The 23693-nt window shown below is 37.6% G+C and overlaps 1 long non-coding RNA gene and 1 other non-coding gene across 6 annotated transcripts in view; both read left to right on the forward strand.

The window, feature by feature from the left end:
* Positions 1–23693, forward strand: part of LOC138809702 (uncharacterized) — a 187088-nt gene that overhangs the window by 119148 nt on the left and 44247 nt on the right. The window lies entirely within an intron of this gene.
* LOC138810305 (U6 spliceosomal RNA) lies at positions 4850–4956 on the forward strand. Its single transcript, XR_011367102.1, has one exon. It is a non-coding gene; the product is annotated as a U6 spliceosomal RNA (small nuclear RNA).

Below are 23693 nucleotides of genomic sequence, written 5' to 3' on the forward strand. Positions count from 1 at the left end.
CAGCACTCATGATTTTTCTGTTAAAGAAAGAAAACTTAAGGGAGTAGAGAAAGTAATTCATTTCTGATAGCTTGGCCAAGCCTTCTCTAAGTATACTTTTAGAGCAATAATTCTTAAATCAACCAAGACCTGGACATGACCCCAGATGTCTGTAGCTGGAGAATCGTGATATACAGGTACATTTTCAGGCAAAAATTGCAGGTCCTGGTAGATTGATTGAGATGCCCTTTACCTGAAAGCCTCTTCTGCCCTCAAGACTGCAAAGAATCCAACCTACAACTCTGGCAGCACTGGACAATGGAAATCTCTCTTCAGTTATTTTCTAAACAACAGTCCCTGTTAATCTTCATCCCAACTCTAACTTTGATCAATTTCCAAACCCTTCATCCCTAAGGAATTATCTGCTCATGTTTCTTGTGTATCTTGGCATTTTCTTTCCATCAGTGGTCATATTCCCTCCTACCTCCTACTCCACACAGGTAGGTACAGGAAGCATTGCTCTGTTCTGTGTGTCCTCTCTCTTACCTCAAATCATCTTTGGATCTTTCTTGTCTTGCATCTGCTACATCTCAGTCACTAACTCACTTATTGGCTCCTCTCAATAACTCTTGAAAGCACTCCTTCCTTATTATCATTGCTCTCTCTAGAGTCCAGACCAACAGTGGATCTTGCTATTGCCATTACAATGATCGAATTGTTTTTCCTAACTCATGTCTTGTCCTTCACTCTGCTTCCTATTCATCAGCAGAATGATTTTTCTGCAATGCTTATGTGTCTTGACATCTCACTTCCTGCTTGAACATTTAGAATCTTCCTACTGTACTTGAGATAAAATATAACCCCCCTTACCATGGTGTGCTACATTCTATCAGCATCTCTTCCTTCTGTCTCTTCTTGAACTATGCTCTTGCACTATCCTACTATTTTTTCCAATAAAGCCTATTGTTCCTTTCTGGTCCGTCTCCCTGTCTGTTTACCTGGTCAACTCTTTACTTGTGCTTTGTTTTCAGTTTGAGGTACCACTTCCACTGGTCACCATTTTTTCTTTCTTTTTTTAAATTTATTTTTAATAAGTTTTTTATTGAGAAAATACCATACAGAGGGGTTGCAATTACATGAGCATGGTAATGAGTACATTTCTTATCAAGCATTGTTGCCTCCTCCTTTGTTTCCCCTTCCCAGCCCTTCCCATCTCCCACCCCACCACTACCTCCTCCCCTGCCAAAGTTGTAAAGTTCATTTTTCGACATAACGACTTGTACATCTCATTGTTGCAATGGGTCCACCTGTATCCCTATTTAAACAATTTGTTTTTTCCCTTCCCCTCCCCAAATTATACCAACATCAAATACAGTGAAAACAAGGGGTTATACCGAGGGGGAGGGACATACAAAGCAACAAACAAATCACCTTATATTTATAACACGTTAGAAACAATAGCGAGAAAGAAAAAACCACTTGTGTCCTTATCTTGGGGTTCATTTCGCCTAACACCATCTTGTACCTCCTCACCTCCCTTGTGCTCTCTTGTAGTCTAGCATTTAAATTTTAATATAATTTCTTTTTCTTTTTTTTTTTCAGAGCTCCTCAAAAACAGAAATCACATGTACCATCTCACTTTTTTTTATATCTTTATTACCTAGCTCAGTGGTTAACTACGGAAAGCCACTGAATCCCTTTTTTTTTTTTGGCAAGTCCTGGGTCTTGAACTCAGGGCCTGGGCACTGTCCCTAGGCATATTTTGCTCAAGGCTAGTTCTCTACCACTTGAACCACAGCGGTGCCATTTCTAGCCTTTTCTGTTTATGTGGTACTAGGAATCAAACCCAGGGCTTCAATGCTAGGTTAGCACTCTACCACTAAGCCACATTCCCAGCCTGCCACTGAATAGCTATTAAAAAAATTTAGACACAAAATTGTATTTAAAAAATTGAAGGAACTATTCTAGAACTATGGCAAGAGGTTTTCCTTAATCCCCAATTATCACTTAAAACCATCTAATTAAATGTTTCTCTCTTCACCATATTGTGATAGTTTGTGAATATATACATACACACTTATTCCATACATCTTGACTCAGTATCATGCATACAGAATGCAGACATTCAATACCAATTTGATTGAAACGGATGCAAGTGACACATTGTGCAAATGGATAGAAAACCAATGTCTGTTGAGGCACAGTGTAATGCGGTTGACTGGCTTAGGAAGCAGGAGAAAGTTATTTGCTGAAAAATGGATTTGATTGGCTACACAATGACATATGCTTCTATGATGACTAGATTAGGCAGAGCATGTTGTTGTAATTGTTATGAAGATGCTGGTGTTCAGTTTTACCTTCTATGTGGCTACTCTATTTATTGCTTGAATAAACATTGACTATAACAATGATTATGTTAGTAATAACTCCTCAGAGGCAGATCATGCTATGTTTATCATTCATTGAATCCTTGAAATGGTCCTATGAAGTAACTATCATTGTTACTCTACTTTTTAGATAAGACAGGTGGGATGGGGAGAAGTTGAAAAAGTTTCTCCTCATCACACAACTGGAATGGAATAGATGGGAGGTGAACTTACTTTGTATTCTTGCCTTTAAATGTTTTTGTATCACTGCTCTTTTGCTTTGAGATACATGAATTTCTTAGCTATGCAAGAGCCTCAGGATACTTTTGCACAAGCAGTATTCATAGCACTTAAGAAAGAAGGTCAGCCTCTTGTCATACCTGCTGGACTTGATTTTAATAAAGCTTTGCAAGCCAGTCATAAGAGAAATGGGAGCAATTTGGAAATAAATTACTTCCATTATGCCTCAGGATCTCCTATACACTGTGGCTTAGGAATTATTCACAGATGTATGTTTACAGTTAAAAAATCAACTACACTGTGCTCAATTATATAAGGGGAAAACTCTAGTAAACAGTTTTTAATTGGATTGAAATTAAGATAAATTTAGGATAATGAAGGAAAATGCCTTAACAGCAAGATTTATAGACTGTGTGAAAAACTCCCATTGGAAGTGAAAGAAACCCAGTATTTTGAAATGCAAAATTTACATGTGCATGAGGAAAAAAGATTATGTGTACAATCAACTTCCATGGAGTCATGAAATGCTTTTGAAATCGCTTAGGGTATATATGGGCGACTCAGCAGACAGATATGAACTAGCATTTGCTTTGACCAAATCCTTTGCTATTTTGTATAGGAGATTCAAATTTCTCTGAAATCTCATTATAGATTTCAAGTAATTTTGATCTACTCAGTTATAGACCTTCTCCATTAAAAGGAAATATGTAGTTCTGCCCGGGGCTGTTGGCTTATAATTATAATCCCAGATACTCTGGAGGCTAAGATGCAAACATTGTGGTTTGAGGCCATCTCAGGCACAAAGTTATGCTTCTCAACCAATGTCTGGGTGAAGTGGCCTGTATTTATCATCCTATCTGTGAGAAAGAAGGATCAAGGTTCTAAGACAGCGATAGCAGAAAAGTCAAGGAGAGACTATCTCAAGAGGCAGTACAGAATCACCTTCATTTTGTTATTTTTGTTATTAAACAAAATGGTGAGACAAGGACAAATGGTGAACCAATGCAGCAGTCATACTCACAAGACACTGGGTTGGAAATGAATGTTATAACTTCGAGATATGGGGGAATCCAGGGGTTAGGGGAGGGATAGTGGAAGAAAAATGAAAGAGTGGGTAACAATGTTCAACAAGAAATGTACTCATTACCTTACTTATGTAATTTTAACACCTCTGCACAGCACCTTTACAACAAAATAAAATTTAAAAAACAATCACTTTCATGTGCAGAATACATATGCTCAGTCCTTTCATGACTTCTACTCTTGTTTCCTTCCCTGTACCACTGTATTTACTTGACCCTTCAGGACTGTGGGCTTTCTCTATCAGTTCAGTCCCCTTCTTTGTTCACTTAGTACTGTTCTCATACATTTTGGTATTGTGTTACGTTGTATCACTAATTATATTGTCATGTCATTGTTAACATGTTTTCTTTAATTATGTATCATTGCAGAACACTGTGAACATCTCAGGGGAAACATGTGTTTTCCCCAAGTGTTTAAAATGTTTTCAGATTAAATGTTGCATTTAAAATTGTTAAATCACGTTTGTCTATTCAGTCCAAAGCTGCATAGTGAAGTAAGTGTAAGGAGAGAAGGACACTAGTCTTGGATCCTTAAAATGTTGCCTGGGTGATGTATAGAGAGCTTACAGTTACATAATTAATGTAATAAGCCATTTCTTGTCAAATTTATTACCCCTTCCCTCATTTTTCTCCTACTTTCCTTTCCTACCTCCCCAACAGTGCTCAATAATGGCACTCTAGCATTTGAGCCACTTGGGTTAGAAAAATTTAAAGTCTTTGTGTGTGTGTGTGTGTGTGTGTGTGTGTGTGTGTGTGTGTGTGTGTGTGTGTGTGTGTGTGTGTGTGTGTGTGTGTGTGTGTGTGTATGTGTACGCCTGCATGCCAGTCCAGGGGCTTGAACTCAGGATCTGAGCACCTTTTTTTGCTTTATTTTTGCTCATGCTTGGCACTCTATCACTTGAGCCACAGCTCCATTTTTGGCTTTTTGGTGCTTAATTGGAGATAAGAGTCTCATGGACTTTCTTGACAGGGCTGGCTTTGAACTGAAATCCTTAGATCTCAGCTTTCTGAAGATTATAGGCATGAGCCATTGGCACCCAGCAAAATCCACTAATCATTGATTAACCAAAATTAAAGGTAAGAAAGTTCATTGAACTTTATTTCAGTGAGTACAACTTTTGTTTATATATAACCTGTGGAAAAAATATTCAAAAAACAAGGGAATAAGATAAAATAGTATTAGTGCTCACTTCAGCAGTACATATACTAAAATGGAAACAATACAAAGAAGATTAGCATGGCCCCTGTGCAAGGATCATATGCAAATTTGTGAAATTTTCCATGTATTTTTTTTATCTCAGCATTATTTACCATAGTTAAGATATGGAACCAACCCTGATGCCTCTCAGTAGAAGAATGGATCAAGAAAATGTAATACAATGGAATTCTGTGCCTCCAGCAGAAAGAATGACATCATTCCATTTGTTAGGAAATGGAAAGACTTGGAAAAAATATATATTAAGTGAAGTAAGCCAGGCCCAAAGAAACATAGTCCCATGGTTTCCCTTATTTGCAAAAACTAGTATAAGTGGAGGACAAGCAGAAAAGGTCAAAAGCTATGTACATAGGACCATATAAGATGATGTTAAGTGAAACAAACTCCAAGATAGGGACACAAGAGGTTTTTATCTTTGTCGCTGTTTTTAATGTACTTATAATGTACTGTGTGATTATTTTGTTTCTCTTGTATGTTTTTCCTCATGGTATAACCCTTGTTTTCTGGTGCCCTGCATCTTGTATATACATTTTTCTAATTTGAGGAGGGAAAGGGAAATAACAAAATGCTGAAATAAGGATGCAGGTTGACCCATTGTAACAATGAGGTGTATAAGACACTATGTTGAAAATGAACTTTACAATTTGGAGAGGGGAGGGAGGAGTTGCGGAGGTGGAGAGGGAAGGGATGGTAGGGGAAAAACAAAGAAAGAGGTAACAATTCTCTATAGGAAATGTACTCATTACCTTACTCATGTAACTGTTAGCCCTCTGTACAGTATTTCTACAATAAAATATATTAAAAAATAAAATATGTTCTACCTTAGGTATTTATATTTTCAATATAAATATTGAAATATATTTTCAATATATTCAATAAAATATTCAAAAATAAAAAGATAATATTAATACAGTGGAAAGACAAAATAGTGACTGATGAAATAGTAGTTGTGGGCATCTTATAAGTTACAGTCAGAGTATTAGAAAAAAAGTGATTTTGAATGCATGGCTATGTTGGAAAGACTGCATAAGAAAACCATAGTGGAAAGCAGGCACCAAAGAGGAGAAGGAGCACTGGAGTAGGTAGACCTCCATTCACACAAACCCCAACCAAGAATAAGTAACAAAGTCAAGGTCAATAGTCAAGATCATAGGCAAAGTATACAGTAAGATCCAGCATCAATGAATAAGACATGGATCCTCAAAAATGGGTGAATGGCAAGTGGGTAGTACCTGTTAGAAGAGGAAAGTAAATAAATTTGGTGACCTTTTACTCTATTTTCACTGATATGATTAAAAACCATCTTCTAGGCTGAAGATGTAGCTCAACACTAGAGTTTGACACATACATTCAAGTATACATGTATGCATGCACAAATGTAGACACATACACTGGAATATATAGTCATATATTTTCATATATATATTCTAAAATATCATGATCAGAATTCCATGTTCAAGAGGATTTGTGGGTTCTAATTGTATTGACCAAACTGAGAACACACTTTTGAAAGTATATGAAGGTTAAGTAAAGGTCAATGAAAACTCTGATATTAAAAAAAACCACTTGAATACCAGCTATTTAAAAAATTGTAATTATGTATATACATTAACTGAATAAATTAGGTTTCACTGCAACATTTTCATACACACATGTATTATGCCTTTATCATATCTATGTTCTTTTCTGCCTTCTCAAAGCTAAGTCATAAAGAACTAGCATCCCAAGAAATACATGGTTATATTTAAAATTTAAAAATATGCCTGAGGACAAATGAGATAGAATCAAAGACCCAGAGATGAATCCACAGACCTATAGCCACTGAATCTTTGATAAGGGAGCCAAAAACACAGAATGGAATCAAGACAGCTTCTTCAACACATGGTGCTGGCAGAACTGGCTATACACATGCATAAAACTGAAATTAGATCCTTGCATATCACCCTGCACCAGAATCTATTCCAAATGGATCAAAGTCTTCAATATAAGACCATATACCCTGAAAATATTACAGGAAGGGATAGGGGAAACACTAGGGCTCCTTAGCATAGATTGAATCTTCCTAAGTAAAGATCCAGAATCACTGGGCTGGGAAGGTAGATCAGTGGTAGAGCTCTTGCCTTGCATGCCTGAGGCCCTGAGTTCGATTCCTCAGCACCACATAAGCAAAAAGAAAAAAGCTGGGGAAGTGGCACTGTAGCTCAAGTGGTAGAGCGCTCGCCTTGAGCTGAAGAGCTGAGGGACAGCACCCAGGCCCAGAGTTCAAGCCCCATGACCGACAAAAAAAAAAAAAAAGAAAAAAGAAAAAAGCTGGAAGTGGCACTGTGGCTCAAGTGGTAGAGCACTAGCCTTGGGCTGAAGAGCTGAGGGACAGCGCCCAAGCCCAGAGTTCAGGCCCCATGACCGGACCCCCCCCCCCAAAAAAGATCCAGAATCACAACAAATCATAGAAAGGTTGGATAAATGGAATTGCATCAAACTAAAGAGTTTCTGCATGGCAAATGACATAGCAAGATAAATAGAAAGCCCACAGAATGAAAGAAGATCTTTACTGGCTATGCATCTGATTAGAGCCTCATATCTAAAATATACTTAGAGCTCAAAAAATTAAACCTTCTAAAAACAGATCCTTAAAGAAACAACAACCCCATTAATAAGTGGGATAAAGACATTAAGAGAGACTTTTCAGAAGAAGAAATAAGAATGGCCAATAGACACATGAAAAAATACTTGATCTCTGACCATAAAAGAAATGCAAATTCTACCTCACTCCAGTTAGAATGGCCATTTTCATGAAAACAAATAATAACAGTTGTTGGTGGCCAAAAGAGAATGCTACTACACTGTTGGTGAGAATGTAATCTTGTTTAACCACTCTGGAAAGCAATATGGAGGTTCGTCAAGTGATTAAACATAGAGCTCCCCTATGATCCAGCAATCATATTCTTAACCCAAATGACTCCAAACCAGCACTAAAGCCACCAAGACAACGATGTTCACTGCAGAATTATTTACCATAGCTAAGATATGGAGTCAACTCAGATGCTTCTCAGTGGGAATGGATTAAGAAAATGCGATATATATATACATATATATGTATATATATATGTATATATATATATATATTTGCAATGGAATTCTATGCTTCCATTAGAAAGAATGACTTTGCCCCATTTGTAAGGAAATGGAAAGATTTGGAAAAAGTTATATTAAGTGAAGTAAGCCAGGCCCAAAGAAATATAGGCTTCATGGTTCCTCCACTTGTAACAACTAGAATACGTCTATAAATCTACACATTAATCCAATGAATAACAAAAGACAAATAATTACACTTGATTAATTAATTACACATGATTAATTAAACAGCATTCTAAGCATTCACACAGTGAGGATATTTTTAGGAGACAATCACAATGGCTCAATACTATGTGCATATGACTATATGAAATTGGTGCTTATCAAAATGAACTCCAAGAAATGGAAACAAAAGGTTTTTTATTATTGTACTGCTTGCAGTAATTTTTTTCTTTCTTTTTTCCCTTTGGTTTATTCCCTTTTGTCACTGTTTTTGATTTCTGTACCCTTTGTCTTGTATTTAAGTTTATCTGATTTGGGGAAGGAAGGGGAAGCACAGAAACAATGGGACAGAAGGTGAACTAATTCAGCACTGAAACCCAGCAGATACTATGTTGGAAATGAACTTTACAACTTGGGGGAAGGTGGATGGGAGGGGAAAAGGTGGGAGAAAACGAGGGAGGGTGTGGCACTGTTCAAAAAGAAATGTATTCATTACCTGACTTATGTAATTGTAACCCCTCTGTACATCACATTTATAATAAAATTTAAGCAAAATGCTAGGAAATAAGCTGTCACCAGAAAGTAAACAGATACCAAAGGCCAAGAAAGTTCAAATAATAGATAAATATGCAAAACTTATTGCATGCATTAAAATATTAAAGCTACTATTAAAATACAACAAAAACAAAAACATTGAAAGTTCCAAGCTAATTTTAAAAACAACCAAATAAAACTTTCAGAAACTAAAATTGCAGTGATTAAATTAGATACGCAATAGAATAAATAACAGGTTAGAAAACCGAAGAGAAAAGTATTAAACAGAAATTCTACCTTAAAAGACTATCATTATATTCATCTCAGAGATTCGAATCATGAAAAAAAAAAGAGACATTGAGTGGGAATTTCTCATGTATTTGTCCTTCATGCATCAGACGCAGTATAAAGAAAAAAACAGTGGCTGGAAGTGGAGCTGTGGTTCAAGTGGTAGAGCACTAGCCTTGCGCTGAAGAGCTGAGGGGCAACTTTCAAGCCCAGACTTCAAGCCCTATGACACCCCCCCCCCAAAAAAAAAAAAGAAAAGAAAAAGCAGTGGCTGAGGTCTAATGTGTGTTCACCAGATAAATACATACATAAATACATACAGCATCACACACACACACAAACACACACACACACAGAGCACTTTTTAAATTGTGTAACTCTTTGATGGGACTATAGTGAGAAGGAAAGTAAAAGAGACTATTAATGGTAAATTATATAAAATAGTGTCTGTCAAGTAGAAAAGGTCAAAAATTATGCACATAGGACCATATAAGATGGTGGTAAGCAAAATGAACCCCAAGACACAAGAGCTTTTATCTTTGTTGCTGTTGTTTTCAATGTACTTAAAATGTACTATGTGATTTCTTTTGTTTCTTTCATATGTTCCTCCATGGTATAACCTCTGTTTTCACTGTATTTGATTTTGGTGCCCTGCATCATATATATATATACATTCCTAATTTGGGGACAGGAAGGGAAAAAACAAAATGCTTCAACAGGGATATAGGTTGACCCATTGTAACAATGAGATGTACCAGGCACTATGCTGAGAACAAACTTTACCACTTGGTTTGGGGGAGAGAGGAGTTGGGGAGGTAGGGAGGGAAGGGATGGTAGGGGAAAAACAAAGGAGGGGGTAACAATGCTAGATAGGAAATGGACTTGCTCATGTAACTGTAACTCCTTTGTAAGTATCTTTACAATAAAAATATAATAAAAATATAATGTCTGTGTATCAAGATAGCGAAAGGAAACTCATCGAAAGCTTGAATAAATGAAGGTGAGGGAGAAGGGGAAAGCATAATCAAGGTTTATATAATTCAGGTAATAGATGCACATGTTAAATACCACGAATAAGCATCTTTGAACAATTAGCATGTACCTAAAAATCACCCCCTCCATTGCTCTCCCTCTCTTCTTGTCCCTCCCTTCTTCTATATACATAAGGCATTTTGACAATATTCACCTTCCTTCACCCTCTGTATTCACCCTTCTTCCTCTCACTAGTGTCCATGCCCCAGACAGGATCTGTTTTACATTCCTATAACTGTAACAAATACAAGCTAACAGTAAAGATGACAATCATACTGAATTCAAAAAATAAATATTACAAAAATCCAGTTTTGTGATATTTTCCCAAAACATTTCTGCTAGGAATATTGAACTGAGGACAAGAAAAGCTATACCAGGGAAATACTATCTAAGAGGAAGTTGGTGTTGTGGTATTGATACAAGATATGATGGATTTTAAGGCAAAAGTCTTAATAAGGAAGTCACTAATTAATGGTGAAGGATTTAATTTTCTAGGGAACACTAAATTCTAAATATGAATGGATCTAAAAACAATAGATTCAGTTCATAGAAAAGAAATCTTTTGTCAAATTAATTTAATAAGAGAAATTGGTAAATTTGTGATCACTGTGAAAATGAATACCTCTTCCCATTTTGGTACCTGGATAGAAAGGAAGAAAACACAAAGGATATAAAAGATAACAAACAATAAAATCATCCCTGTTACAGGATGGGTATGTAGAACGTGGTCCTAAAAACTGAGATGTACACATTCTTTCCAAGCACACACAGATGGATGAGAAGTGACCATGTACAACAGCTAGTCTGGTAACTTTCCCCCATAGTCCTGATCACAGTTGAATTAGAGAACTACATGCTTGAAAGGTAATTTTGAAAACTCAAATAATTAATTCACTGTAAACTAGTAAAAGAGATGAAGAAGATACTTAGAACTGAAAAAAATTAACATTGGTTATTAAAACTTGAGAAAATTTACAGTGAGAGAAATATGTTGAAGAAAGCCAGAGATTAGTGAACTAATTATCAAAAAAGAACAACAAACAACCTCTGGAAAGTAGATGAAAGAAAATAAAATATGAAAATTAAAATGAATGAAATAGAAGACATAGCTTAGCGGCGTTAAGGCATATTCTCTGAAGAAATGTTGACAATGGACAACATTCCAATTGCAAATATTAACAACAACAAAAACCTAGAACCCAGTATTCAAAAATGAAAAGAAAAAGAAAAAAAACAGAAGAACAGAAGACAAAAATACTAAGGATGAAAAAGAGACACAATCAGAGTCTGTATCACAGATATTTAGATGTCACACAGCATTTTAATTCAGAAAGAGATTTGAGGGGGTGGAGTTGGGCCCAAAGAATTGGGCTTTGAATTTGAGATCTGTTGAATTCCAGCAATGTAATCTTGGGCCAGTTTCCTGACCTCAGTGACTTACTGCAATAAGGACAGATTATAAATATAAAGTAAAACAGGAAATAAATACTTGACACATAAAAACAGAAGAAAAATGAGCTCCAACCTTTATTATTTGTTTTAACAGTAGCAATAGATGGTACCTTTGTTGGTTTTTGATGTATAAGTAGTGTGTCCACAGCAAAGTACACAGCTGGTTAGGGACTGTAGGACATTTGTTGGGGGGCGGGGAATACATGATCAAAGACAGGACAGGATGCATAGAGTCAGAACATCCTGGATGTGAAAGCCACTGGCTTTCAGAGTAGAATGCATTGTTAACATAAAAAAATTATGACAAATGAGAGATACCATGCAACCTATGTTTCTTAAGGTCTGGTTTATTTCACTTAATATAATTTTTCCAAGTCTTCCAATAGTACAGTATCATTCTTTCTGATGGGTGAGTTGAATCCCATTGTATATATACATCACTTAATCTATTTGGCATTTGGGCTGATTCCCTATCTTCACTATGGTAAACAATGCTGCAATGAACATGATTGCACTGGTAGCTTTAGAGGGACCTTGTTTGTGTTCTGTGCCTATAACCTACAAGTGTGCAGGCTAGATGGTAAAAGGAAAATAAAATACACTAGGACATGATAAACTATGTACATCTCTAGTCATTCACACAGCATGAGACCAAAGGAGGATATTCTTAGCAGAGAGCATCACAAAGGTGCAATGCCTATGTGCAGCTGATCATATAAAATAGTATTTATCAAAATGAACTCCAGGAAATGGAAACAAGAGGGTTTCTAAATCTTTCTTTGTTTCTGTGTTTATTATCTTTTCCTTTTGTTCTGTTTGTTCATTTATCTGTCATTGGGAAGGTAAGAGGCACAGAAATGGTGGGACAAAGGGTGAACAAATGCAGCAGTGGTATTCACTAGATATTATCTTGAAAATGAACTAAGAGAGAATGAGAGAGGGGTGACATTGTTCAAAAAGAAATGTACTCTTTATCTGACTTATGTAACCATAACCCCTCTGTACATCACCTTTACAATAACAATAAATAAAAAGTTTTTTTTTTAAAGAAAGAGACACCTACAGACAGGAAAAAAAATTTAGGACAAAACCAAGGCACCAGTGGCCCACATCTGTAATCCCAGCCCTCAGGAGGCTGAGGCAGGAGGATTGAGAGTTGAAGCACAGCATCAGGAGACTTTGTCTCAAAACAGCAAAACAGTACTGGAGGACCCACATAGGAAAATAGTCCTTGTTAACACTGATGGTAAAACATGTCATCATCAACAATGGTCTGCAGACACCTCACTCTGCAGCCTCCATTCCTCTCTCTATGCTGTCCCTGGGCTCATTCACTGGTGTAAGCCTTGGTGCTGAAGACTGCTGCTATAGAAAGATTCAATTAAGCAGTAGCACAGGGAAGAGAATCAGGTCACCCATACTTCTATATAATGGTGTAGAACATTAGTAGACTCAATGGGCTGGCACATAAAGTTTGGTTAAGTCCTCCTTCCTACTCCAAACTAGATTGCATCTTAACTCTTCCATGCAGAGGAGAATCTGCCCACAATTCTAAAGCCATCTAAGGATGTAATCTCATTGTGAATATCCCCATTCCTGTATTTTAATAAGATGGCCCATAGCAGGTTCAGAATAAGAATTTGATAAACAAGGGCAGTGATGAATAATTTTAGCAACCATAGTACCAGAATCTGGGTATTTGTGAATATATGGTGTTTTAGGGGAGAGTAGGTGAGGGTTTCTCACATATGTGGTCCAGAGCAGAGAGTCCACAGTCCAGTAATCCTGTCTTCTTTAATTAATGGCACTACCCAGACTGAATTCTGTGTATCCAATTCTGTATGGCTGTTATAGAAGATAATCTATTCAAGTTGCACTTACCTGTTAATTACCATCTAAAATCCAGAGGAGTCTTGGAAAACTTCAAATTTTTCTCAAGGGGTCCTGGCATTGATGGCTCACTCCTGTAATCCTAGCTGCTCAGGAAGCCAAAATCAGAGGATCATGGTTCGAAACCACACAGGTAGGAAAAGCCATGAGACTCTTATCTCCAATTAGCCTCCTACAAAAACAAAAGTGAGGTGTGGCTCAAAGTGGTGGAGCACTAGCCTTGAGCAAAAGAACAATCACAGGGATAGCACCTGGGCCCTGACCTCAAGCTCCATGGCCACCACAACCGCCAACAAGAAGAACTCTCTCGAGGGAGATAGCAGAATGGTTCCAAGAGAACATACAAATCCGTGAGCCAGGCCCTGACTTCAGTGGTGAGCCTACTTCCCAGCTTAGCAATGAGAAGGGAGGGTTATCCAGCCAGAGACACCCAGCTGGCTTCATCTCAGGCCTTCCCCAGAGGGACCACACAGTCTCTTGCCTGTAACTTCTCCCACTGAGTACCATGGCCACAGATTCCCTGTCACAAATACTACCCAAACCTGGGCTGCATAGGCCCCTGTCATTATGTAGTCCAGGAAGCTCTGAGATAGCCGAAGCCTGGTGTTTTGAGGGATGGCTGGCAGCTTTGCCCCCGCTGGTCCTGGCAGCCTTTATGGCCGCAGATTGCAGTGTGATGCAAAGGGAGCCATTTGACAGTGTTTGCACCTTATCATTTCCAAAGTATCTGTGCTCTTGAGACAATCGGTGCTCTCAGCTGTCCGTCAAGTTCAAGCACTTTTTATCTTAAATATATCTGAGTGTTGGGCTGAGGAACTGACTCAAAGAAGTATTTGTGGAACTCGTTTTCTTCCATCCTTGGGTGGTTCTACTACTTTTCCTTAACCTGTCAATCTAGGCAAACAATTGGCCCTGTCTTGTAGAACTGGCTGCTAGAGTACTTATAATTCTGGCTTAGAGCTCCAGGGCAGTCTGTTTTGGTAAAACCACTGTTTCCTGGTGAATCAGTCACTTGCTCTGGGATGCCTTCTTCCTGTTCTGCCAGGAGGTCAGGGATGGAATCCCCTGGGAGGACAATCCAGTTTTGCTTCAAACGTGTCTGGCATGGGCTGGGAAGTTGGCTCAGTGGTAGAGTGCTTGCTTTGCATGCATGAGGCCCTGGGTTCGATTCCTTAGCACCACATAAGCAAAAAGAAAAAACCCGGAAGTGGCGCTGTGACTCAAGTGGTAGAGTGCTAGCCTTGAGCTGAAGAGCTGAAGGACAGTGCCTAGGCCCAGAGTTCAGGCCCCACGACCGCACCCCCCCAAAAAAAAAACTTGTCTGGCATGGAGACTAACTGGACACTCCATGAACAAATAGGTGCAAAAGGATTGTTGGAATTGGCACCTACATGGAATTTTAGTTTTTCATTAAAAACTGGTATATAAGATACATTCTAAAGCTAATCTAGTATTCATGAAGCCCTGGGTTTCATTTAGAGCATCAAGCAATACCGTGTAATATAGTTCAACACAGTATAATGCAGTATACAATACAATAAAATACAGCAAATACTTCTATCCTTCTACTGGACAAATATACCCACAATATGGCAAAGCAAAGGCTTTTGTGAAACTGTGGTTTCTATGTATTTGAGAGCTGGCAAAATACCAGTCAACTAAATTTAATAATTGTTACAAAATTTAAGCACACTTTATAAGAGTATATAAATTAAATAGAAAATAGAAGCTATTTTATGTTTTTATATTTTCATTTATATGTTTTTATATGTCCTTATAAAGTTACTGGTCAAAATATTCAAAATTATCTACGAATCTTAACAGATATCAAAATTATAGTAAACGTATTTTATAATATAGTATAGCAAATCGTATTTTAATGGATTTAACTGTTTTAAATACTATTTTAGTTTTTTTTTAGTTATTTTTGTGTGGTTGTACATAGGGGTTTCAACTCAACATATCAGTTTATGAGTACAACGCATCATGATCAATATTTTTATAAAGATAAAAAGATCCACAGTGTATGGATTTTATTTTTATCTAGTAACTAATCTGAGGGTTTAATAAATAATACATGGATATTGAATACATCCAAATTTAAGGACAATATGAACTGTTGATATTGCAGAATGTTCCTCACCTACAATTTACAACATGGCAGATTATTGTCCTAACACAGTAACATAGAAGCCAGGAATTAACATAAGAAGATGAACAGGAGAAAGTCATTTTAGCACCACTGGAAAATGTTTTGTTCTGCAGGGTCTATTTAATTTATGCTATCTTAAAGTAAGGCCTTGGCAAATTTCCCTTTTCTCTTAACCCAGAGGGTTCCCTTTCACATCCCCCAAGCATTCCAAAGCAGTGCCATTATAGCCCATGATTCTTTCTGACTGTCAAGTAAGTGCACCTTTTCTTTCTAGAAACTTTATTTACAGTGTAGGAGATGGGGTGGTACCCTGGCAACAGAAGAATGTAGTCATGAGAGAGGACAGTCATGTTGTGGACTGGGCTGTGCAAGCTCTGAGTGCCAGAGCATGACTGACCGAGGTAATATGTGCCCTTTAGATTTCTTTGTCTGTGATGGTGGTATTTGGAGCTCTCTAAAATATCTCTTGCTGTGAAAGGTACTACACATATCACCCATTATCACACTCTCTAGGAGAATCTACTACTAACATTTTAGAATATTTAATTGCGGTTATTTGCTATACCTTCCTTTTGCAGACCAATGCCCTGTATATAGTACAGTCTTACTTCTTGTTTTGTTGATAAAGATATCAATTTTAAAAAAGAATCATAGGTTGATGACTTATGCCTGTAATCCTAGCTACTTGGGAAGCCAAGGATGGGAGGACTACAGTGGGTAAGAAAAGTTTGCAAGACCCCATCTCAAACTATAGTTTGGCACAGTGTTGTGTATCACTCAAAGCTATGAGGGAGGCTGAAATGAGATGGATCATGGTTCCAGGCCAGCCAAAGCAGAAGTCTGTGAGACTCCATCTCCATAAAGGGGAGCTGGATGCAGTGGTGTTCACCTACAATCCTGGCAACGATGAGAAGTTAAAGTAGGTGAACTATGGCTCAGGCACATGCTCAGGTGCGAAGTGAGACTGTATCTCAAAAAAATGAAACAGTAAAAAACAAGGCTGGAGGCATGTTTCAAGTTGTTGATCATCTGCCTAATAAGCGTGAGACCTTTGAGTTCAAAGCCCACTTCCTACTCAGTTCAAGAAGTCCTACCAGATGAGCTTTACAGAACTGCATTCTTTTTATTTTAATCTCAAATGGATGAGACCCCTTTTCTCTTCCTTGACTTCATAGTAGTTACAACATAACAGATAAAACAAACCCTCGATTTATCTTAAAAGCTTGTTAAAACTAACTGAGGATTCCAAGGACTTTAAAGTGTTTTTCTGCATTGCTAATTCAGACCTAAATTAAAGACCTTTTCTTCAAGCCACTGAAGATATCCAAGGTATTTCTTTTTAGAAAGACCTGAGTTCTGCAACTGGGGACATTTAATAGGGAACATACCTATAAAGAACCTAGATTACACCCTTCTGAAAGCTTTTAATGATAAGACGCAATGTTTTTGAACTTCCCATTATGAACCAGAAGTAATATTTTCACATGAAACAAAAAATGCTAAATTACTGAACTGCCTCCCTAGGGTTTTGGATTCTGTAGGGAGAAAATCATTGTTTTCCATAAATGAAGCCCACAGAGGTGAATCTTTGCAATGTCTCTGATGCAAAGCTGGAGGGGGGACATCTGCTGTCTGAACTTCAGAGCTGGCAAGACTATTCTTGTGGGGTATGGGCTGTGGTGCTAGCCAGTAGGCCAGAGGCTGGGCAGAATGTGGCAGGAAGCTGTGATGTGGATGGGAAATCAGAGAGTGAGTGAGGTTTGTTTTGGAAGAGGTGGCAACTGAAGCTCACAATCAGAATGTCCAAAAGGCTCTGTGCTGGCTCTGTTAGACCAGTGTTGGGTGTTGGAGGTTAGCAGGTTCTTGAAGGACTGCCATGTGACCCCCCCTGCACTAGCAGTGGACACAGTCAGACATGTACTTAACTCAGAATTAGCAGCCCTAGATTCTGGTCTCTACTTTACCACAAATGATCTCCAAGTTTGCTGAAGTTTTAAATGTGCTGATGTGTGGAATGCTTGTGTAACAAAGGACCTCCGAACCTGTGTGCGTGGCATGATCTTGTTTCCTGAGGTCACTTCAGGCAGGTATTGTTTCTTTAAAAAGCTAACAGATTGGCTCACTCAGATTTCTTGAAAAGAATTGGATTATTATGTATTTCTGATTTTAACACCCCTTATGAGAAAATTCCTTTTAAAATTAGCCAGGAAATGACAATGTTTAGAAGCTAGAAAGAGCTCAATGTCCTTTTGCAATACATATGGTACTTTAAAGGTATTTACAATTATATGTTAAGTCATAACGATTTCCAATGTCAGTGGTGGTAGTGGTAGTGGTAGATTTTCACCACTGTGCTGCCTTCCTTCTCTCTTGAGCCTCTTTCTGTGTTCATGAACTGTTGAGAGAGACTGAAATCATTTGCCCTTTTCTGGGCACAACCTTTCTCAGAAGTCAGTTCTAATTTAGCTCGCAAATCTTCATACTTCACCGAGTTATAGAAATTTTTTAAGGTAAAGATACGATACAATGCAATCTATGTCTGAAGTCTCAGGGATTGGATCATGAAGCCTCCATGTGGCAGCAGCTGTACTATCCAAGGGCCTTTCCCTTGTTTTCATTCTTTGCATCAAGAAAGAGTGCTCTTCCTGTTTGACCCTGGCATCTGTTCCCTGCCAGCTGCCCATCTCTTCTTTGAAGATACTCTGTTCAGGACGAATGACACCTGAAGTCTACTTCTGCGAGGGGAAAAAGCCAAAGTCCACAGTGTTTCTTTTTCAACTGAAAAGGAAGTTACTAGTTACAGAGAGGCAATTAATATTTACATACATTATTTCTTTTAATCCTCATTATTGCTCCCAGATTGCAGATGAGAAAAGGAGAGGTAAGTGGTAGTCTTATTTTGTTGCAGTCAAGCAGAGTTCATTTGTTCCTTGGAGACAAATCTTTTGGGCTTCCAAATTTTTCCTTTCCCATATTCATATTTTTGATTCTAGTGCCGGAAACTGAACCCAAGGCCTTGTGTATTCTGGGCATATGTTTTACTACTGAGTGACATCACCAGCTTGTCACATTAGTTTTTAAAAATATGGCAGCAGACATAATATAAAATCGATTGCCATTTTAGCCATTTTAAGCATACAGTTCAGTAGCAAGAAGCATATTCACAATGTGGTGAAGCCATCTCCTGCCTCTGTCTCAAGAAAATTTTTATCAAGCCAAACTCAAATTCTGTACCTGTTAAACAATACTTCTCCATTCCCTTGGTAACTACATTGCTCTAGATAACTACTATTTTACTCCTTTTCTCTAAGAGTCTGACTACAGTAGATCTCACATATAGATGAAATCATACAATATTTTTCCTTTTTGTGTGTCTGGCTTTTGCGTATGTGTGTGATGCTAGAGATTGAACCTGCGTGTATGCACATGATAGACATGTGCTCTGCCATCGTACTACTTCCCAGCCCATCATTTCATTGAGCATGGTATCTTCAAGGCTCATCCATGTTATGCTACATGCCAGAGCATCATTCCTTTTCAAGGGTGAATAATATTACATTCAATGTATACATCTGATTTTGTTTATCCGTTCATCTATTTACTGACAGTTATTTCTACTTTTTGAATATTGTGAATAATGCTGCTGTCAATATGGATGTACAAGGCAAGGATCTATTCAAAGCATTCCTTCACTTTTGGGAACTATATATCCAGAAATCGGAATGATGGGATAATTAAAGTTAAAAAAAATGCTAAGCCAGGTGCTGGTAGCTCATACCTGTAATCCTAGCTACTCAGGAGGCTGAGATCTAAGGATCGTGGTTCAAAGCCATCTCGGGCCGGAAAGTCTGTGAGACTGTTATTTCCAATAAACCACACAGAAAACTAGAAGTGGTACAGCAGCTCAAGTGATAGAGTACTTGCCTTGAGCTGAAGAACTGAGGGTCAGTGCCCAGGCCCAGAGTTCAAGCCCCACGACCAACAAAAAAAGACAAAAACAATACAAACAAACAACCCCCCCCCCAACAATACGAACTAATGTATTTAAACACACTGTTGAATACTTGGTTAAAATTAAAAATTAATTTCCTGTCTACATTTCTAACTTCCTTATTTCTCTGGGCAATACTATTGTTTCCTGAGCTTCAGTCCATCATGTCACCTTGAACTCTTCATTACAGATCTCTCCCAACTGTCTGCTTGTCATATACCCTTGTTTATGTCTTCAAAGTGTCCTCAGATTAGTTCCTTTCACTAACTCTGTCATGAGCTTAGTCACTGTCTGACCCCTGAGATTCACTCCAAACAACAGCCCTCTGACATAGTTCATGCTTCTGGAGAGTTCCCCCACCAAACTACCTACCATCATAAACAGACTAATTTTCCTTAATAAAACTTGACTTTTATCAAGTCACTCCTTGCTCATGAAAATACAATGGCATTAAGTTCAGCTGTTGTTTGCCTTTGTGGGTAACAAACACACATTCATTCCTTGATGCCTATTTCCTGTATTTTTCTTGGCTGTGGAGGCTGTCTTCAATATTAGCTGTCACAAGTCAAGCTTTCCCCTAGATCTCTGTCCTATTCATATTCATCTATGCTTCTCACAAAACTATTCCTATCACTTCAAAACATATATGGTCCCCATTGATTTCCTACATTATTACTGTTGCTTCTCCTAATCACACACTAAGTTTCATGAGTACAGGATCTTGGAGAATCTTTAAGGAGAATCCTGTGATTCCAAGAAGTTACATGCTTGGTGATTCATGAAATAAGACAACGTTACAGGAATACGCAAATTGCACAATGTGTTGACAGATTTTTTTAGCCAGGCCTTTAGGACAAAGCTGCTTTACACCCACCCAGGAAGAAATCTTTCATAGCAGTTGTCAAATACCAGAACAGCAAGAAGTACAGCTCTTTAAATAGTTCCTTATGCATGTTTTGCACTGTGGTGTGCAAACTCTAGCCAGTGAATTTTCAAGGCAAAATGCTACCCAGGTGAGTCTGTTTTTCATTTGAAATAATTCTCAAAATATGTGAAATACTGCATAAGGATTCTTGATCTTCTCCTAAGGGTCCAAATGAGGTCTAAGCCCCAGAATCACACCAATCTAGGAACACAAAGTGTTTCTACTACTAGTAAGTTTTAGGAGCTATTTTCAAAATAGCTTTCGAAAAGCTTTTAAGTCCAGTTAATAAATAGTAATTTTTCCCCTTGAGTAGAGTTTAGGAAGGACAGTTTCACACCTTATAATAGTTTCATAAATGGATAATTTGACACTAGGTTGGGAATGCAAGTCATTCTGTTGTAAATAGATGTGACATCCAGAAAGTTAACCCTACAATTGACTTGCCCTCCTCTTGTATTAAGATACAAGTGTTAGCATGCAACATTGACAAATGCATGTTTAACAACAGACTGTCAAACGAGGTCAGAAAAGCAAAAGCGGCAGACACTGAAAGAGGGAGAGAGAGAAGAGAGACAAAGAAAGACAAAAAGAATAAGCAAAGAAAAGAGAGCAAGAGGAAGATAATCTCTAGAGAAAAAGCCCAATGATATTCAGGCCATAGGAATATTATACAATCTTATAGATAAGTGCATCAGTAAAAGACAGCCAGGATTTCTTTTTGGTTATGAATAATGAATAAATAAAATCATACAGTCAGATTAGCTCATTTCCATCTCCTATTTATAGACATTGTATTAGATAGCTTTCCCCCCTCCCCCCCACAAATAAATGCCAAATTTGGAGCCAACTTTACTGAGTGCATCCTTATGTCTTATTTTTTCTCACTGCTCTTGGTTAATCATCTCAGTCCTCATGGACTGTAAATCAATATTCTTCACATTCTTGGTAGTCCAGCCTGTAAAAGAGGTGTATTAACGAAGTGTTTGAGGACTCCTCTAGATCCAGTGCAGTATATCCATTATGATAGTTAAGAAAGCTAAAACCTGAAAATACCCACTATTGTGCTACTGTTTCACTACCCATGCTGTAGTACAGTCAGCAGCAGAAGGCCCTGAATAAACTATTGTTGTGGCTTGGCTGACAGACAGCTTGTCAGGAAATGATCAGTATTGGCCATGATTTAGAGCTAATTTCATGGATGTTTTCCAGTTTCCCTGATGTTCCTTTCCCCTTTTTTCTAAACAAACGTGCTTCTGAAAATTTCTGTTCAACATCTTTCACTTTGAATAAAGAAAACACAAAACATTCCCCTTGCAGCTGGTATTGGTGAAATTACTTCTCTGGAGGGACCAACAGAGGAGAGGTCTTGTTTGAGAGACACCAGGCAGAAGGTTTCATTCTGAGGCAGAGCCCACACTCAGACCTGCAACCTGAGATCTGTCCTTCCCTGCCCTCTTCATCCACATGCACACATGCATACACGTGCGTGTGCGTGCACACACACACACACACACACAATCTAAACAAACACAGATGACTGGCACCTAGAATAGGCATGGAGGAAACAGCCACAGGACTCTCAGGCGGCTGTCACTTTACAAGTTGAGCAAACATGAACCTTCAAGATATTCTCAACTTGTTTCTTAATCTGAGATCACCCTCATTTGGGCTATTAGCTACTTTTGGGTGGGAAATAAAGCAGAAATATCAAGAAGACATCCAGAGCTTGATGTAACTACAGCCAACCTTTCTTTAATTCACTGACCATGTAGTATTATATTTAATAGAAGCCATATTTCAATAAAATTCACTTTGGTTCCTAATGGACAATAGTTTTCTTTTGTTTTTCCCTAGAGTGGTATAGTATCACTTGATGTATTTGTTTCTCTGTGGGAAACAAATTAATTTTTAAAATATAATATAAAAGAGGATAAAATCAAACTTCATAAATGTTAAAGAGCAATCTGAATCTTTAAACCTTCCTCCCAATCAAATGGAACACATGTTTTCCCCCGCCCCATATATTTCTGTATAAAATATGCAAACAATTACCTGGATTTGGAGGGTATAATTATGAAGAGGTTGATATCTAAGAGGTTATTATTGATTTATAAGGTTCTCTAGTTTAATAGAAGACAGACTCAGGAATAAGAAACACATACTGCTTTCTCCAAGAACAATAAATGTCTCAAAGGGGAAATGTAAGATTTAAGAGTAATTTTTTAAAGACATATATACCATAGTTTGTGGATCTAGGAAGTGTTTTTCATTTGAACAACTTCGAAGAAATTGCTCTTATATTGTAGTGAATTTTATAGGTCTCAAAATGCAGTGGTTAAATTCTAAGAGGAATTCTTGTTGAGTCTGAATTCCTGAATTCCTCAATTTCTCCACATTGCATCATAGATTTATACTTCTCAGTTTGCAGGCTGAATTCTATATTCAAAATTACAAAATATTTAAGCAAGAAATTTAGCTTAACTATCATTCTGCCATTCATGTATACATGTTTCTTTCCTCTTGTACACATACTCACACACCCCTAGTATTGACCAATGTGATAATCCTTAATAATAGCAAGCAATAAAAATTAAACCTTGCTTAGGATCCTCGTATTTTAGCATCTAATGTATGTAAAAGTCCTGTTGCGATGTAGACATAAAAGAGAAATCTAACCTTCAACTGAGAGGATTACACAGTGTTAATATTCAGAGTAAAACAAAAAAGAAAATTAAATTTTTTTCTTTCAGGGAAAATTTTCATTTACCAAGTCATTTACAAAGCCTTAATCATACCTTATAGAGGATTTTAAATTATACAAAAGCTTCCTAATTTGTGGCTTTTACATAAGGTCTGGCCCAGTGCCAAGAATCTAAAAGCCACATGTTGTAAAAAGTGAAAAACAAAAAGAAAAATAATGTAGTGCATGCCTGGTGGGTACATGTGTTTAATAACATCCCATAACCACATACACACAAATCAGTATAGTCTACAATGTGTCTCATTTGTTATTCCTTCTAGACTGACTTCTAGATGTGTACTGTTTTGTACCTAAAGCTAGCATTCATAATAATAATAGGCAAAGACTTCTGGTAAAGGTGGAGTAATAAGGACTGGATTTTCCTTCCCATCTTTGGCATTGAGAAAGCACAGAAGGTTTGAAACAGCAGCTTCAAACATTAGACAAAAGGCATCACAGGACTTCAAGCCCTGAGAGAAGGGAAGCAAACCAAAAGCAACTCACTCCTA

The sequence above is a fragment of the Dipodomys merriami genome, unplaced genomic scaffold, assembly GCF_024711535.1.
Source record: "Dipodomys merriami isolate MVZ:Mamm:240054 unplaced genomic scaffold, mDipMer1.0.p SCAF_5, whole genome shotgun sequence".
Taxonomy (NCBI): Eukaryota; Metazoa; Chordata; class Mammalia; order Rodentia; family Heteromyidae; genus Dipodomys; species Dipodomys merriami.